The 9927-nt window shown below is 53.1% G+C and overlaps 2 protein-coding genes across 2 annotated transcripts in view; one reads left to right on the top strand and one right to left on the bottom strand.

Moving 5' to 3' along the window:
• BOP1 (block of proliferation 1) overlaps window positions 1-9927 on the bottom strand; it is a 114175-nt gene that overhangs the window by 21331 nt on the left and 82917 nt on the right. The gene's annotated exons all lie outside the window — the stretch shown is intronic.
• SCX (scleraxis bHLH transcription factor) overlaps window positions 1-9927 on the top strand; it is a 14091-nt gene that overhangs the window by 1133 nt on the left and 3031 nt on the right. The window lies entirely within an intron of this gene.

The raw sequence follows: 9927 nt of genomic DNA, 5'->3' as shown, positions 1-9927 counted from the left end.
CCAAGCAACAGAAACTGGGAAACACAGCAGCTCAGAAGCTGGTTCCAACACCTGGCTAGGTGACCAGGTGTGACACTCACAGGACCGCTGCTAGAACTTGGAAAGGATGCTGTCTCCCCCACACACACACAGATGTCCTGCGGGGGGTAGGTCACCCTTCTTCAGGCACTGGAGACGATACACTGAGGCTGAGAGAGTGCGGCATGGCCACAGAACCCAAGGAACTCACGAGGGGCCGTTGTGGCGCAGTGGTAGAGCATCTGCTTTGATCTCTCGTGGCATCTCCAGTTAAAAAGGACCGGGCAGTAGGTGAAGTGAAAGACCTCAGCCCGAGACCCTGGAGAGATGCCGCCAGTCTGAGTGGACAACGCTGACCTCGATGGACAGAGGGTTTGACTCAGTACAAGGCAGCTTCATGGGTGTTCAGGAGCACAGAGAGGACCTTGACGCCCCCTGCGCCACAGCACGAGGAACCCAGGGCCAGGGATGTGGGGTGCAATGCCCAAGCAGCTGTGGGGCTTGGGCAGCTTTGCCAGTGCCCGGGACAGAGAAAGGCCCCCCTCTGCCAAGCCACCAATAATATCAGGCCTACCAGTCCAAGGGGCCCCCCTTTTGAAGTTTCCCCTTCTGCTTGGCAAGCGAGGAGGCTGATTCTTGAGAAGCCAGAGACGCCCAGACCCCTGGCTTGAGAAGCGGAACAGCAGCCTTTGCATTATCCCCCCCCCCTTTCGCCACAGGTTGAACCCTTCCAATTCAGAGCCCCGCTCAGCCTCTGGAAAGCAGAGAGAGAGAGAGAGAGAGAGAGAGAGAGCAGCAGGCTTCTCTCCTTCAGCCTCAGCAACCTCACCCAGCGACTGAGAAGATAAAAAGGGGGGAGCAAAAAGATTCTCGTCCACTGATGAAAGCCACAAAAAAGATCAGTTCCCTCTTCTAAAGGGGAGGGTGACTGAACCCTATGAACACCCCCGCCCCCAGCGCAAAGCAAAGGGGCAAACAACATGTGACACCGGATGGCTCATTTAGCCCTGAGAAGCAGCTGTGCAGGGTAGTGGTGATGGATCAGGGCCACTGCCATGAAGCATGGGATTCACTTTCGATGGGCACCTTCTTCCCCCAGCTAAAAATGCGCCCCTAGAGGCTTATTCCCCCCCACACACAGAGAGAAAAAGGACAGGTACTAAGATTGCGTCTTTTTCCTTATCGAGTATTTTTGATCAGGAAAACAGCACTGGCAGTTCCATCCCCTACAGTTCCAGCCCCAATCTATATCATTCCCCCTCCCCAACAAGCAATGACGCACCAGGGATTCTGCACACAGCCCTGCAATGCTGGCTACCAAAGGCTGCCCATTGCAGGACACCCACGGCCTTCGGGCACCAGATACGTTTTTGTCCAGACTGGGACCAGGATTTGCAAAAAGACTCTGCTGCTCGCCGAATTCAGCTAGAGCGAAGGTCAAGATCTCCTGGGGCAATCCTCGTTTTGACAAGGAAGGTGCTCTCCAAAGAGTCCACCTGCTTATTATTATTATTGTTATTCACGCAAACAACCTGAGGCAGACAAGGCGACGGATGCAGAAAGAAAATTCTGGGCGTGCCAAACACTCTGTCTAAGAGGAGAGAGACTTGCTTGAGAAACCCCACTTGAAACCTGTTGCTGCTTCACTGTGTCAGTAAGCAAATGCGCCTGCATTTATTTGGGTGTTGTTTTTTAAAAAATCCACCACAAGGGTGCAAAGCCGCATGCAATAAAATTAAAACAAACATGACAATGGGATAAAAGCTGCCAGAGGCAATAAGAACCGACAAAGTAATCCACTGTCCAAAATCGAACAGCAACAAAACGTCCATAAAGCGGCAGAGATCAGCTAGTAAAGAAGTCTGAGTGTGATTGGGGTGTGTGTGTTTCCTTAAGACGGCCAGGCACATCTTTGCAGTCAGTGTAGGCAAGCAGGCACCCAGCCCTGGCCACCCCCTCCCTGACGGAACAGAGCCCTAAAGCCAGAGACGGTTTGGAAGGGAGTTTTGATTCTTGAAAGCTCATACCCCCCCCCCCCGCCAAATCATGCTGGGGTCTCTACGGCGCTCCTGCACTCAGATGTAGCTCCTCCTCGGCTGGTTTTTGTGCACAGCAAAACTGCGCATCGGGTCGCTCTTCCTTGCTCCTGTGTCAAAAAACGACACAAAGAGGTTGAGAGCCTAAGGAAGGGAGGACACGGAACGAATTCCTCCTCGTATTGGTCCCGAACCCACCCGCTAGCCCATTTTGCGGTATGACCGCTAAGTTCTAGGGAACAGAGCGTCCCTTCGGGCTGCCAGAGGCTTTGCAAACTTTCCCCCATGCCCTTCCCACACCTCCACCAAGATCCTGATGGGTGGCTGGCTGCCCTCTTCTCTTTTGCCACTTGGCCCCATCTTTGGGCAAAGCAGGCTGAGCCAAGGAGGGCAAGACTGGGCAGCTGCCTTCCTCAAGAGAGGTCTTGAGGACCCGAGACGGGGGCCAGTTGCCACGTCCCAGTGACAGTCTTTGTCACTGACGCACTGCTGGCTAAACCCTCCAGTGACCCGAGAGATGTTTAAAAGGAGGACTCTCTGGGACAGAGAAAAACAAACGTCTCCTTCAGGACCTGCGTGGCACTGGCACAGAACGGACTCGGCCCACAAAGCAAACTATTTTTTTAAAAAAATGATAATTTGCAGTGTGACGTCCACCCTGCTTTCGTTCTCAGAGCTGGTGTGTCTGGGCTGAAATCGCTGGAAGAGAAGACTGTTCCTTGGAGACCTCTTTTCACCCCAGCAACAGAAACATCTAAATCTCATTATTTATCGATCTGCTGTGGCACAGAGGCAGTGCAGCGAAGTGGTTAGTGTTGGACTAGGGCCTGGGAGAGCTGGGTTCCGACTGGCCAGGGGTCACCTGGGCCAGTCACTCTCTGCAGCAGACCGTTTATGCATTTACTCTGTTTATATCCCCCCCCCACACCAAAAGCAGCTGAAGTTCTATTCATTCATTTACATTATAGTCTGCCAGTCTCACTTGGACTCAAGGCGGACTCAAGTGAGTCAATACGATCAACAAGACTCAGTGAGCAATGCGATAGGAATCAGGGCTGTAAAACCAGCCAGGGGAACTAACCCTAACAACAGAACCGAGGCAACGCATCAGTATTAATATGACACGTTAAAGGAACGAAAAAATTACACAGGGGGATTCGCGTTTCAGCAAGCGATAGACGCGGCCGGATAGACCACCATCCCCGACGATTGGTCCAAGTAACTCTGTTGTGAAGCATCAAGTACAGCACGACTCCATTGCCTGCGCAGACAAGACCTCCTGAACATCACTCAGTTTTGCATTGTGTGCAGAAAGCTGGGAGAGGGGGTGCCTTCTTGGCCTCCTCAGGCAGGCCACGCCGTAAAGTGGGGGCCACAGTGGAGAAGGCAGTGGCTGATTTTGCCCATTTGTAGGTTGGCATCTGCAGGAGACCCCGCCCCGATGAGCAAAGCCGCACAGGGGGAGAGGCGGTCTCGCACTTGCCCAGATAGTAACAGATACATCATTTCCCTCTCCTCCATTATATCTTCACCACGACCCTGCGAGGTAGGTTAGCTTGAGAGTATGTGACTGGCACAAGGTCACCTAGAGCGCTTCCACTGCAGAGCAAGGATTCGAACCTGGCTCTTTGAGACCCTAGTCCGACACTCTAACCCAGAGGTGTTGAATGCATTTGTTACAAGGACCGGATCTGACATAAATGTCACTTTGTCGGGTCTGGCCATGCGTGTGATAAAAGGTAATGCCAGGCACCAGAGATATTTATTATTAGATATAAACGTTATAAAGGACACAGGCAAACCCAGTTAACGATATTACACGTACAACACCTTTGCTGGCATAGTAAATTAACAATATTATTTTCCAAGCAAAATACAAACAAAAGCAATTCCTAGCAGTGAAAGGAATTGATTTACTGGGGAACCCACAAAAGCCCCCAATAAATGTGTTTACTCATATACAAGACTAGGCTTTCCCCAAGGGATACCATAAAAGGGGGAGTGTCTTATATTTCCATACATACGAGTTGCCTGCGGGCCGAGTAAAAGTCCTGAACGGGCTGGTTCTGGGCCTCATGTTCAACACCCCTGCTCTAACCACTACGCCACTGCGGTTCTCCATCATCTTGCAAGGTTGTTGTGAAGGTAAAACGAAGAAGGGGAAAACAACGCTGTCATGCTGCTTTGGGTGTCCCCTCCACCCCCGGGGAGAAAATCGGGGTATATATAGATCTATTATATATAGATCAGGGTATAAATAGATCTACTTGGTGATCTCCTGGCGTCCGCACTGTCAAAACTTTTCCAACAAAGCTAAAAGCCACTTGCACAGAATGTCTGTGACACCCCGCCCCCCAAAGCAAACAGCCTGCAGGCAAAAGCCAGGAACCTCCAGAGATTTGGGGGACTGGGTGAGGGCAGGTCTTTGCAAGCAACAACATTCTTGAAGTCCCCTGGGGCAGAAAGGTCAGCCCAAGTGCTGGGAAGCTCACTGGCGAGAGAGACAGGCACGGCACAAACCAATACAAAATAAAAGGAAGGCGGCTTGGTGGGGGTGGGGAAGTCACCTGAGCCTGATGGAGCAGCACTCTGGGCGTGTGGGAAGGGAGAGGCCTCCAAAACTGGGCAAATGACACAGGAGGCAAGAGAAGGAAGCGTGGAAAATGCACCTTCTTGAGTTTCAGTGGTGCCTCTGAAAATTTATGGGGGGGGGGCAAGGGACCACCAGAAGGTCAGAGAGGGACGTCTGTACCCCACGAAGCAGAAGCAGTAGCCGAGAGAGATGCTGCCCCAAGTGTGACCAGCTGGGCCGGGGGACTGTCTCTGGGCTTCTGCCACAGCACTCTGCAGCTATCGGCGGATACGGCGAACATGGAATTTGCTTCCTCTTAATACTTGGTTTGCAAAGCGTGTTTGCGAGTGACCAAAGGGCAGCATCTTCCTACTCTTCCAAAATGTGCTTCGGGTGGTGGGGAGCCCTCTCTCGCCCCCACAACTGCCAGACCACCCTGGGATAAGATGGGACTTTGCCTCACCAAAACCGCCACGACAATCTCTTGCTCCGGATTGCAAGATAAGATCGAATGGGTGGAAATGACAAGGGGGTTGTTACCGGCTAAATATCAGGAGGAACTTCAGAGTGGTTGAGCAGTGGAACAGGCTGCCTCAGGAGGTGGTGGATGCTCCTTGGCTGGACTTTTTCAAGCGGAGGCTGGACGACCCTCTTTCAGATATGTTGTAGGGCTATTATCTTTAGGCTATGTTCTTGCAGAGTGCAGGGGGTTGGACTAGATGACCTGCAAGGTCCCTTCCGACTCTAACATTCTATGATTCTAAGTGGGGAAGATGCAACACCCGACCCTCCCAAAACGGGCTCCTTCCAGGAGAGTGGCAATTCCCATGCATGCTCAGTACCAGCATCACCACACTAGGCTGTGCGCAGGGGGCTTTGTGGCCTCAGAGTAAGGCACCCGGGGGAGGCTGTTCGTCTTAGCAGCTACAGTGTTTTTCAGTTGTCGTTCAAAATGTGCTGTGGATTTTTAAGCGCATGGAGACTAGACCATGGATTCACTGGCAGATGTACACCTATGACCGGAGGATCTGCACACGTGTAACAAGAGCTGAGTAGCAAAAGATCATCCGTGTTCTGCTTTCCCCAGGATCCTTGGAAGGCACAAAGTAGGTGGAATGTCTCATTTAGGAGAGGACGCCCTGATCGACAGGAGGATCTCCATGCAAGGAGATGGTGAGCGAGCGGCCGACTGCCGACTCCCCTCTCGGCACGGAGAAAAGAGGGGCAAACCAGCAGCACTTCAGCTGAGGGACGAATACAGGATCGCTTCACAGCTGAAAAAGATTCGGCGCCTTGCAAAGATGGCCAGCAAAGTGTCTCTAGGACTGCTGCGGCCCCCTACCCCTTTTATTCTTGCTGTGAGCCCACGGAAGGGGGTCAGGACACAGACGGCCCTCTGACGGGCAAATCACCAGCCTGAGTCCAAGAGCAGAACCCCTGCTGGGCCTTCAAAACCACCGTGCGACTCCAGGCTCCTCCTCGCCTTTAGCTCCAGGGCTACGGGGCTGCCGTAGCCACTGCTGCTCCCCCACTGCCCCTGTCCCGGCCCCCAGGCCGTTTCGATGGGGGAGAATGGGCCAAGCGACAAAGCCAGCAGCTGCCCAGGCTCCCACAACACCGCTCTACGTCCAGCAGTGGCCACCCTCGGCTCTCTCCTTTGGCACAGACCCCTTTGCCACGCGCCATGCTGCAACAGCAGCTGGGCATCAAGGCCTCGGGCATCCTTGGAAGGGTACCGCTGGCAGGACCAGCAGCCTCTGTGTGCTGCTGTTCCTCATGGGATCACGGAAGACTGAGGAAGAGATCCTCGGGGAACCTTAGCAGGAGGCCAAGGCCTGGGGTGGCAGGCAGCAGGTCAGCTGGCATCGGGCAGGGGGGCACCCTCTGCAGCACAGGGGGAGAGGGATACTGGGGTTTTTTTTTTAAACTACATTATTTATACTCTGCTTTTCTCACGGGGACTCAGGGCGGATTGCACAGAGTGAGTCAGGGCGATTGACAAAAGGCACCCACGTTATGGCTGACTTCCCGAACAGCACACGTGTCCGCCATCTTTTATTATCAGCAGAACAACTTGGCCAAAGTATCCCAGCGAACTGCCTGTGCCTGGGACAGTGAAGGCAGGCGCCAGGCCGTCCTGAACACCTGGGATGGGCGTGGAGTCGCTGACGATGTCATAGTAGAGAAACGGCCCTTCTCTGCCACCACCGCCGCTGCTGCGGCTGCTTCACAGGTCTTCCAGCAAGCTCTGGGGCATGACCTGCCAGACTCAGTCCAATTTCTAGACATCTCCCAACCAGTGCTCCCTCTGAGTTAGTATGAGCGAACTCACAGTTTTTTAGCCTCCGGCTCACCCATTTTTGCCTTCGCTCGGGAAGGAGGGCTCCAGAGCAAACTGATTTATGCACGAGCCAAATCACCTGCTCACAACCTTAATGCCAGCAGCTCACAAAGTAGAATTTTTCCTCACAAGACTCCACAGCTTAGAGGGAGCGCTGCAGCAAAGCAGGGGGCTGGGTTTCATTCCACAGGTTTGGTTTGTGAGGGAAAGCACCGTGGACTGTTCGTATCTTTCTGTAGCTGCATCCAGCTAACCTTTCCCCCAATATGGCAGGGGTCAATATCGGGGGGGGGGGGACGACTCTGGACAGTGTGTGTGGCACCCAAGGAATTCAGGGTATCGATTTCAACTGTGCTCAGATAAGTAGAGAACAGTTCCGTACCAGCCTTGTGCAGCTGCACCATTCTCAGACCAACACGTGGACTGCACATCCTCCCCTGGAGTCAAAGGAGGAAGGCAAAGTGGCACGACTGCCCCCAGAGTCATTCTCCCATGGCTGGCATCCGTCCACAGCCTCCACGGAAGGCGCTGGAATCTGGGCTTTGGGGTACCCCATCGCCTAACACGGAACGATAGAAGCCACTGGAAGCCACTGGGTTCTTCCGAGTGTGAAGAAGAGCTGGTGGCACAGGGCAGGCAACGCTTAGGACGGGGCCTGCTTTTGCTGCCCTTGGAGAAGACCCTGGAGGAAGAGGGAATCGCCTGTCCTGACAGCACTGGGGTCAAAGGGCAATTGGGGTCAAAGGGCAATCTTGGGGGGGAGAGAAGACCCGGCGAGGAGCTGAGGGCGACACGGGTAACATCCTGCCCTGGCAAGAGTCCCTGAGGCCTCCCACCTGGGCCCTCTCCGATTCCCCTCTCCTTCTCCAAAAGAGGCTCCCAGACCAAAAGCAAGCGGAAGTAAACTGAAGCCGGCGGAAAGCGCTCCCAATGCAGAATGACAAAGGCAACTCTCTCCTCTTCCCCGCCAGCTCCTCAGAAGAACAACCATTTCTTTAAGAAAAGGGAAAAGCCGCCGCTTTGAAGTCCCGGCTCAGCAGGAGGCTAAGTGGAGTGGAGAACTACAGAGGCAGCTGCACCTCCAGAGGTCTATGGGGGTCAAGCACAGGCGGGGGGCAAACATACCTCACACACACACACACACACACTCTGCAGCTGAGTGGCGGTTGCCATGGCTTTCTGGCTCAGGAAATGTCCGGGTGAGAAGGGGAAAGCAGGTCTCCAGACAGACAAAACCCACAGGTACATGCCGTGCCCTTGGATGCTCCGGGCAAAGGTGAAAGAACTGCCTGGGAGTTCCACGTAATGGAAATGGTCCTTGAATACCTGTTGTCCGCACTATGGGCCACGCTCCTCCCACCCGCTCAATCCACGTGCCACCCGGAGGGTGATTTTGCCAAGTTCCTGTCTGTCGAGCCAGACCCTGGACCCGGCTGGCTCAGTATTGCCTGCTCTGACCAGCAGGAGCTCCCTTTGCACTCCGAGAGCCTAGGGCTTTGTGGACACCCAGTGGGCATCTGCCCTCCGGCACCCACAGCCCTTCCCTCTAAGTGACGACAAGGGAGCTGCACCCCAGGGGCACAGCCCCACATGTCTCCTATGGATCGCCTCAGGCTGTCTGCCGGATTGAAATGGGCCCCCTGCCCTAGGGAAACGCTTCTGGTGCCACATGGGAATTACAGCCAGTCTCTGCAACTGGGGGACAGGAGACAGAGAGGTGTTAGTAACCCGGTGCTGAGTGGCACACTTCAGTTTGATACACCTTGCCTGCTTGAACAGCCCAGCCAGAATCCCTCACAGAGATTTGGTGAAGCAAGAGCTGGGCGCTCACAGGGAACTAGTCCTACGTGGGATAGGCCAGCTTGCCCCTGTATCCAAAAATTCTGGGTTGACATAGCAATGGCTATCAGACAGATAACTGGTCTGGTGATACCTTTTAATCCTGAATTAATATTACCTGAAGTGTGGCCGGAGTCTCTTTCCCCAAAACGAATGACCGAAACAATCTCTTTATTATTGGCTGCAGCTAGAATTACTGTAGCCGCTAGATGGACATCAGTCTCAGGCCCATCATTAGACCTGTGGCATGATAAGCTTTGGATGCAATTTATTACGGGGAAAATAGCGGATGGCATAGCTAATCACACTAACGAGGATTATCAAGCACCATTTATATGTAAGTGGTTTCCAATAATTCAGTTTCTCTCAGAAAAGGAAGTGGTTCACTCTTTTGCTAATGATAACTACTGGCTTTGTTTCTGAAAATAGAATTATTTAAAGTAACATATAGGTTAAAGCTACTAACCCATCAATGAACTGTTGTCAGCAGCAAGATAGATGTTATGTTAATGAGCATAATGACACTTCCTTAAGTATTTAGATAATGTTAACTAAAGTTTGTTGTTAGTCCTTTTGCTCTTCTCATCATAATGTTGTTATATCCTTGTATTGCTACATGTGGAAAACCTTGAATAAACCTTTGTTGATATTTTTTAAAAAAGAGGAAGAAGTTATGGGGTTTCTCCTCCTTCCTTCGGAATCAAAAGGCATTTGTCCCAGCAAATCTGCTCCACAGTGGACAATAGTCGTTGTACCCCACGGGCATCAGGGGTGGGGAAATGGGGGGGGGGGCCTGGAACTGAGAAAGGGGATACAACTTGCGCCACCCCTCCCTTAGGCAAAGCCCGGCTTGATTCTTCCAGCGCTTCTCCCAAAGGCAGACAAGCTTTGTCTTACTCTCCTGTGCTTCCAAACGGCTACTGCTTGCAGCTGAAGGGCCTGTTGTGATTTGGCTTGACTTTGCTTTGAACCCACCCCCAGCAGCAAGCAAGGAATGGGTTTTCATGGGGCACACGCCTGCCAGGGTGGAAAATGCCCCAGGCAGAGCGGGCGGGGGGGGGATCTTTGGGTGGCGGCTCAGTCAGGCTGCTCGACTGAAGCCGGGTCTCTCTGCTGGGGGG

The sequence above is a fragment of the Gekko japonicus genome, unplaced genomic scaffold (genome assembly GCF_001447785.1).
Source record: "Gekko japonicus isolate JY-2015 unplaced genomic scaffold, Gekko_japonicus_V1.1 scaffold275, whole genome shotgun sequence".
Lineage (NCBI taxonomy): Eukaryota > Metazoa > Chordata > Lepidosauria > Squamata > Gekkonidae > Gekko > Gekko japonicus.
The sequence above is the reverse complement of the archived record's forward strand: the minus strand, read 5'-3'. Positions and strand labels throughout refer to the sequence as shown.